The sequence below is a fragment of the Oncorhynchus tshawytscha genome, linkage group LG22 (assembly GCF_018296145.1).
Source record: "Oncorhynchus tshawytscha isolate Ot180627B linkage group LG22, Otsh_v2.0, whole genome shotgun sequence".
In the NCBI taxonomy this organism is placed as follows: domain Eukaryota; kingdom Metazoa; phylum Chordata; class Actinopteri; order Salmoniformes; family Salmonidae; genus Oncorhynchus; species Oncorhynchus tshawytscha.
Window position 1 is genome coordinate 33,271,531 of NC_056450.1, and position 9,327 is coordinate 33,280,857.

The window sequence follows — 9,327 nt, forward strand, 5'->3', positions numbered from 1 at the left end:
CGAACAAAGCTTATCCATCTCATTCTCGAGTGACATTTTCCAATAGAACAGAGGGGAGCACTGTTCGCTTTTCTCTTCAATTTCACCAGGACTCCACCTTGTCTCCCCCGTCCACACCTGCAGTGTTTTGGTAGCCCATGGAACAAAGGAATAGGGTCCGGTATGAACAGTGGAACAGCTTAGTCAGAGTTGAAGTCGTATTTGAAGGCTAAATCGAGGTTAACACAATGCCCCATAATGACAAAGCAAAAACAGTTTTTAGAAATGTTTGCAATTTAAAAAAAAAAACATATCTCATTTACATAAGTATTCGGACCCTTTGCTATGAGACTCATAATTGACCTCAGTGCATCCTGTTTCCATTGATCATCTTTGAGATGTTTCTTCAACTTGATTGAAGTCCACCTGTGGTAAATTCAATTGATTAGACATGATTTGGAAAGGCACACACCTGTCCAAATAAGGTCCAAACGTTGACAGTGCATGTCAGAGCAAAAACCAAGCCATGAGGTCGAAGGAATTGTCGTTAGAGTTCCGAGACAGGATTGTGTCGAGGCACAGATTTGGGGAATGGTACCAAAAAAAATCTGCAGCATTAAAGTTCCCCAAGAACACAGTGGCCTCCATCATTCTAAAATGAAAGGAGTTTGGAACCACCACTCTTCCTAGAGCTGGCTGCCAGGCCAAACTGAGCAATCGGGCTCCAGAGTGGCGCAGCTGTCTAAAGCACTGCATCTCAGTGCTAGAGGCGTCACTACAAACCCTGGTTCGATTCCAGGCTGTATCACAACCGGCCGTGATTGAGAGTCCCATAGGGCGGCACACAATTGGCCCAGCGCCGTCCGGGTTAGGGTTTGGCTGTGGTAGGCCGTCATTGTAAATGATAATTTGTTCTTAACTGACTTGCCTAGTTAAATAAAGGTAAAATAAAACATGTAAGATGGGGGAGAAGGGCCTTGGTCTGGGAGGTTACTCTGACAGAGCTCCAGATTTCCTATGTGGAGATGGGAAAACCTTCCAGAAGGACAACCATCTTTACAGCACTTCACCAATCAGGCCTTTATGCTAGAGTGGCCAGACAGAAGCCACTCCTCAGTAGAAGGCACATGACAGCCTGCTTGGAGTTTGTCAAAAGGCACCTAAAGGACTCTCCGACCATGAGAAACAAGATTCTCTGGTCTGATGAAACCAAGATTGAACTCTTGTCTTGAATGCCAAGCGTCACATCCGGAGGAAACCTGGCACCATCCCTACGTTGAAACATGGTTGTGGCAGCATCATGCTGTGGGGATGTTTTTCAGCGGCAAGGACTAGGAGACTAGTCAGGCTCGAAGGAAAGATGAACTTAGCAAAGTACAGAGAGATCCTTGATGAAAACCTGCTACAGAGCGCTCAGGACCTCAGACTGGGTTGAAGGTTCACCTTCCAACAGGACAATGACCCTAAGCACACAGCCAAGACAATGCAGGAGTGACTTCGGGACAAGTCTCTGAATGTCCTTGAGTGGCCCAGCCAGAGCCCGGACTTGAACCCGATCGAACATCTCTTGAGACACCTGAAAATAGCTGTGCATCGACACTCCCCATCCAACCTGACAGAGCTTCGGAGGATCTGCAGGGAAGGGGAGAACCTCTCCAAATACAGGTGTGCTGAGCTTGTAGCGTCATACCCAAGAAGACTCGAGGCTGTAACTGCTGCCAAAGGTGCTTCAACTGAGTAAAGGGTCTGAATGGTTATGTAAATGTGACATATATATATTTTTTTACATTTGCAACATTTTCGAATTAAAATGTTTTTTACTTTGTCATTATGGGGAATTTGTTCGTAGATTGATGAAGGGGTTAAAAATGATGTAATCAATTTTAGAATGAGGCTGTAATGTAACACAATGTTAAAATAGTAAAGGGGTTTGAATACTTTCCGAATGCACTGTATGTGTGCAGCTTATCTTAATTTAACCCCAATATCCCAACACAGATGGAAGACCCTAAAAATAATTAATCATGTTTATTGGGTGAAAATGTGTCACATTCCATAGACATACGTTACATGTGTTGGTGTAACAGGCTAGTTATCTGAGTCACGGTCCAAGAACCCAACACTGTACAGCAAATGTTTTTCAGGGAGCCCAAGTTTACTGGGATACATGCCAGTGTTACCATAACCAGTGACAACATCTAAATGTGGTAAAAAGAAAACCCAACAGGTGACATTTAGATTCTATAACAGTGATGACTACCACTGTTTGACCAATCGCTGTTAACACACAACTAAAATGTTGGGAAACTTGGTCAGATGTTAGAGATTACTGTCTGACAGGTGAAAGTGTTAGATAAATAGTATTAATATTGATTATTGTATAGTAACAGTGATTATTGTAATAGTAATAGTGATTATTATAATATGAATAGTGGTTATTGGTAGCAGTTATTGTAATATTATTAGTGGTTATTGTAATAGAGCATTATAATAGTGATGATTATCAGACAGGTGAAAGTGTGACAACAGGAGTGTTCTTAATGGACGAAGGCCCCCTCTACTACATCACAGTGTGTCCTCCCTCTGTGAGAATCTTAATGAAGGACATCAAGGGGTGTTACTGACTCATTTACATCCTGTTAGTCCCTGATTCAGACAGAGACAGTATCCATTGATCCAGACACCTTACCTGGTAACACTCTCAGAGGGTGGAGAAAACAGAGATTCCTGATGTATGGAAAGACTCTCTCAGTGAAAGTGTGTGTGAATGTGTGTAGATGTGTGTTATTGACAGGGTCAGAGAATGACAGCTTTCCTCCTTCCCAGTCTAGCTGCACTCTGATCCTCTGGGGATTCTGTCTCACTATGAGGGGAGTGAGTGGCTGCTTTGGTACATGTGTTTTATAATCACCACCACCAAACAACACACCCCAGGATCCATCCCAATATCCACTGTCTCCCTTCCTCTGGACAGACTCTGTGATCACACCCAGGTACTAGAATGTATTCTCCCCAACATCAATGTCCCAGCTGTGTGTTCCTGAGTTAAAACCCTCAGAGCCCAGGACTACTCCAACCTCATCAAACCTCTCTGGGTTGTCAGGAAACTGCTGTTTAATGTTAGTGTATCTCACACTGGTCAGATCATCAGACAGGATGAGTTGTGGTTTGGCAGTGTTGGGGTCCAGAGTCACTGGAGCTGGACAGAGAGAACATGAATTCATATGAAGGGGGAATATATTACTGTATATGATATATAATGCTATGTGTTGTATGTTTTGTGATCTATATGTGAACATTACTTATCCTCTTAAAACTTCACATCTTCACAAATGTACCATCTGCTTTTTGATAAATACACTGAAACGGATTTGATGTTGTAAAGAAAATGGATGTTATTTATTTTAAAGACACTCTTCAGCTAGTCTTGTACTTTTCCTGTTAAAATCAATGTCTCATGAAAAATACAGTAATGTTACCAGACTTAAAGGGGAAGAAATATTGTTTTTTAGACACAACTGCAAACTTCAAGGAGTTGACCATTCAATGAGTTGGTCTGGTGGGTGCACTGTGATATCATCGGCCTCCCCCTTGCTTGAGGAACAATAGAGGAGTATTAGAGGACATAATAGGAAAGCCCCTCCCCCCACCAACACTTGTTCCATGTCATGAGGATACCTGGACCACCTATTGAGATGAGCCTTTGTTCAGTAAATCAGGTGATAAATGAGGCGAAAAGGAGACTGGAGTGCCACTTTAAATATAATTCACTGTCTCTTTTTCTGTATTGGAGAGTCATAGTGATCCAACATTGATGAATACGCTGATTCGGTGAGCGAGTTTATTAGCAAGTGCATCGGCGATGTCGTACCCACAGCAACTATTAAAACATTCCCAAACCAGAAACGGTGGATTGATGGCAGCATTCGCGCGAAACTGAAAGAGCAAACCACTGCTTTTAACCAGGGTAAGGTGACCGGAAACATGACCGAATACAAACAGTGTAGCTATTCCCTCCGCAAGGCAATCAAACAAGCTAAGCGTCAGTATAGAGACAATGTAGAGTCGCAATTCAATGGCTCAGACACAAGGGGTATGTGGCAGGGTCTACAGACAATCACGGATTACAAAAAGAAAACCAGCCCTGTCGCGGACCAGGATGTCTTGCTCCCAGACAGACTAAACAACTTCTTTGCTCGCTTTGAGGACAATACAGTGCCACTTACACGGCCCACGACCGAAACCTGCAGACTCTCCTTCACTGCAGCTGATGTGAGTAAAACATTTAAACGTGTTAACCCTTGCAAGGCTGCAGGCCCAGACGGCATTCCCAGCCGCGTCCAAGGAGCATGCGCAGGCCAAGCTGGCTGGTGTATTTACGGACATATTCAATCTCTCTGTCACGTTAGTCGTACGGAGGTGACCAAGGCGCAGCGTGAATTGAATACATGTTATATTTGAATGAAGACGGACACTAAACAAACTACAAAACAACAAAACCAACGTGAAGCTACAAATGTACAGGCAACTAGACATAGATAATAACCCACAAAATACCCAAAGAGGATGGCTGCCTAAATATGGTTGCCAATCAGAGACAATGATAAACACCTGCCTCTAATTGAGAACCAATCTAGGCAACCATAGACCTACATGAACACCTAGATGGTAAACAACCCCATAAATCTACAAAACCCCTAGATGAGAAAAAAGTGGTGTGGAGTGTGGTGCCAGGAAAATAACCTCACAATCAACGTCAACAAAACAAAGGAGATGATCGTGGACTTCACGAAAGCAGAGGGAGCACCCCTCTATCCACATCGATGGGACAGTAGTGGAGAGGGTAGTAATTTCAAATTCCTCTGCGTCCACATGACGGACAAACTGAATTGGTCCACCCACACAGACAGCGTGGTGAAGAAGGTGCGGCAGCGCCTCTTCAACCTCAGAAGGCTGAAGAAATTCAGCTTGTCACCAAAAGCACTCACAAACTTTTACAGATGCACAATCGAGAGTATCCTGTCGGGCTGTATCACCGCCTGGTACGGCACCTGCTCCACCCATAACCGTAAGGCTCTCCAGAGGGTAGTGAGGTCTACACAACGCATCACCGGGGGCAAACTACCTGCCCTCCAGGACACCTACACCACCCGATGTCACAGGAAGGCCATAAAGATCATCTAGGACAACAACCACCCGAGCCACTGCCTGTTCACCCCGCTATCATCCAGAAGGCGAGGTCAGTACAGGGGCATCAAAGCAGGGACTGAGAGACTGAAAAACAACTTCTATCTCAAGGCCACCAGACTGTTAACATTGAGTGGCTGCTGCCAACATACTGACTCAACTCCAGCCACTTTAATATTGGAGAAATGTATGTAATAAATGTATCACTAGCCACTTTAAACAATGCCACTTAATATAATGTTTACATACCCTATATTACTCATCTTATATGTATATACTGTACTCGATACCATCTACTGCATTTTGCCTATGCCGTTCTGTACCATCACTCATTCATATACTGTATCTTTATGTACATAATCTTCATCCCTTTACATTTGTGTGTAGAAGGTAGTTGTTGTGAAATTTTTAGGTGAGATTACTCATTGGTTATTACTGCATTGTCGGAACTAGAAGTACAAGCATTTCGCTACACTCGCATTAACATGTGCTAACCATGTGTATGTGACAAATAAAATTTGATTTGATTTAATGTCACGGTCTACAGTATATAATACCTTGTTATACCCCTTAAATACTCACTGTAGTGAACTATTTCCTGCATCTTCTCCCAGACTCTGAACTGCAGGTTTCCCAGGTGCTTTGCCACATTGATCAGCGCTCCTGAAACCCTCTCTGGATCTGGCAGTGTACACTGGGCTCTGGAAGAACATTCAGGAGTCAGTGTTGCCATGGGGTTTGATACAGAACCACAGAGAAGAGAGAGACATAATAAAGTCCCATTACCTTTTCACTGTATCCTTGTAGTTCTGTTGGGAAACAAAATAACACATTTAAAGATGCATTAAGCATAGCAAATCAATCTAAAACATATCAATTGATTACTACAATATTTATGTCATAATTGATATGGCAGTTGATTTATCAGAGGTAGATTAGTCCTTACCTGCAGGAATGAGATGTCCTCAGCTCCCAGCTCTTCTTCTATGGCTCTGATTGTGTCTGAAAGTGATGATATCTCTCTGCTCATCTTCTCAATCTTCTTCTTCATCATCTGACTCTTCTGCTCCGCTTCCTCCTTCAGTTCAGCTATCCTGGCACTCTCTTCATGATATAGAAACTGATGAAACTTCTTAAACCCCATCTTAATTAGCCTCTCTGTGTGCTGGGCCTGGCTCTGGAGACAGTAGAGAGGAATGTCAAAGAAATCATCAATATCCATAATTCCACAGGGTTATGATACATCTTCACAGTATCATTGTATCTCAGCTTCACTCTGTATTCTTACCTTGATGTGGTTGGCTGTTTGGTCACAGCTCAGTTTAACTTCTCTGAAGACCTTCATCTTCTCCTGTAAGGGCTCCAGTGCAGTCTTGAGTTCCTCCTGGAATGAAACAGCATTATAAAGAGGTGCTGTGTGTAAAAGGAGTGGATTGGCACACAGATCTTTATTTACGTGACTATATGTACATGCTGTAGGTCAAGTAGTGTTAAATACATCTCCTACCTTATGATCCAGTACAGCTTCATCTATTGGGCAGCAGTCATGGCTTTTATGCTTTTTGGAAGTTTGACACACAAAACAGATGGGCTGTTTATCCTCCAGACAGAAGAGCTTGAGTTTCTCACTGTGTTGACTGCAGAGCACCTCAGGCCCTGCTGAAGCTCTCTGGCTTCTATCCTGTAAGTAGGCCTCACACAGGTTCTTTAAAACCAGGTTACAGGGGGGAATTCCATTGATGATTTCTTTCTGCAGAGTGGACATTCCCAAGATGTCTTCTGTTTCCAGTATTCCTCTAGACAGGCTTTACAGAAGCTGTGGCTACACAACAGGACCACAGGATCATTGAAGATGTCACAGCATACTGGACAGGATAAATCATCCTCGGAGAGAGAAGCTTTAGAGGCCATTTCTCGCAGCTTATTTCTCTGTTATGGCTTTTGAATTGAAGGTTTAGTTTCACTTTTGACAACTCTTTTGATGAATGTTTACTCTTGAAAAGTCAACTGAACCTAGAAATCTATGTTTGGATGCCGGAGTTCCTTAGTCTTCAATTGTTGTTTTGATTCTTGGTTGTTTACAAAGATTATTGGTCCTTCTATATGTTATATCAGTTTAGCTGAATGCTGAATAGCTGAATTTTACAGCGCTGTTCTGTTGTGAGCTTAGCTCCTTCCTGCTAAACAGGTTAGTCAGCGGTGGGGCTCTCTGCTGAGTTGTCATTTATATTAGCTTCAGTCTGTGCAGGACACTTCCACTAGTTGTCAGTGTTTGGTTAAATATAACTGGATTTTTAATGTTCATTGTAGCTGTTTTTGTCTCACTATCAAATAATTTCTGTGTAATTTAAAAAAGGAACATAAATAGCTTCTTAGCAAAGAGCAATTTCTCATGCAATAATTTTCCGAGGACTGTCGGAGTGGTCTGAGTGTGAAGGGGAAAAATTAAAACTAGCTGTTATTGGAAGATAGGATTGGAAGTCTATTTCCTATTGGTGTTATTGTCACCAGGCAGGCCAAAACTCCATCCCACCAGGCCAAAACTCCATCCCACCAGGCCAAAACTCCATCCCACCAGGCCAAAACTCCATCCCACCAGGCCAAAACTCCATCCCACCAGGCCAAAACTCCATCCCACCAGGCTAAAACTCCATCCCACCAAAACAGGCTGAAATTTCAGGCGGTCTTTTCAAGCAGCTCTTCCACTAAAAGGGCATCGTCATTATTTTGACAATTTCACAGTGTTATTCCATCTACATAATGTTGAAACATATATAAACACATGAAATCATGTTTTTGACTGCAGTGGGCCTTTAATGCTGCAAGAAGCTAAGTGTATGAAATGTTTTATTTAAATTCTATCTGTGTCTCTCAGCACCATGGACAGCAACTGTACAGAAGTACAAAGCCGTCAACTTCAGCAGCTGAGTTTACATTCAGTTTACATTCAGTTTGCCAAGAGCAAGATGGTGACTCCGCCCCAACAAACTGATAATATTGATAATAGTTTTACTAATTCTTTGAATAATGTGAGTAAATAGGTATACTTTATACTGACATTTATGACCACCTTCCAATATTCAACTTCTCGCTGGCAGCTGGAAATGAAAAGGTCGGAATGGAGAACATTTAACAAACGTAATTCTGAGAGGTTTAAGATGTTCATCGATAATATTTAATGGGAAAATGTTTATAATCATCCCAATGTGGAGTCTGCTTACAGACTTTTCTCAAATCATTCTATTCTGTATTAATTCCTACACCCTAAGTTGGAAAAAAAAGTTGTATGAAAAGTTTCTCACCAATCCTGAATTCTGCCTATTCTAAAAAGTATAAGAACAAATTTTCCCATCTACTTCGGATATCCCCAAAAATATATTTTACGAGCAAATTCCTCAAACTATAAAAAGTAAACTTGGAAAAGAATCAATCAACTGTTGTTGAATAATGAAAGGGTTTCTACAGCTATCCCATCTCAATCAACTGTTGTTGAATAATGAAAGGGTTCAACAGCTATCCCATCTCAATCAACTGTTGTTGAATAATGAAAGGGTTCTACAGCTATCCCATCTCAATCAACTGTTGTTGAATAATGAAAGGGTTCTACAGCTATCCCATCTCAATCAACTGTTGTTGAATAATGAAAGGGTTCTACAGCTATCCCATCTCAATCAACTGTTGTTGAATAATGAAAGGGTTCTACAGCTATCCCATCTCAATCAACTGTTGTTGAATAATGAAAAGGTTCTACAGCTATCCCATCTCAATTTAATGTTGGGAATAAGACCTACAATGATCTTGATGTTATCTCATTTGAATTTAATACCTTTTTTTGTGAATGTGGGTTTCTCTCTGTCAAAGAAAATCTGAGAATTGTATGTAAATCCCTTGGACAACATGAAGGGACATTTCCCTTCTCTGCTAGTAATAGGGCTTCAGGGTCTTCCTTGATGATTGAGTCTCAAACATGCTGTATATCTTCACCAATGCAAACTGGTATCAATGCAAACTGGTATTGTTCCTAAAGATTTTAAAATGTTCAAAGATGTCCCCATCTCTAAATCTCGGGATACAAGATATTTTATACATTATCACTCAATATCTGTACTATCATGCTGTTCTAAAATACTAGAGAAACTGGTGTATGAAATTATTTTTTAA

At 41.7% G+C, this 9,327-nt stretch overlaps 1 pseudogene; it reads right to left on the minus strand.

The window, feature by feature from the left end:
* Positions 1–1,992: 1,992 nt before the first annotated feature.
* On the minus strand, positions 1,993–7,351 carry LOC112222332 (annotated as a pseudogene).
* Positions 7,352–9,327: the final 1,976 nt, after the last annotated feature.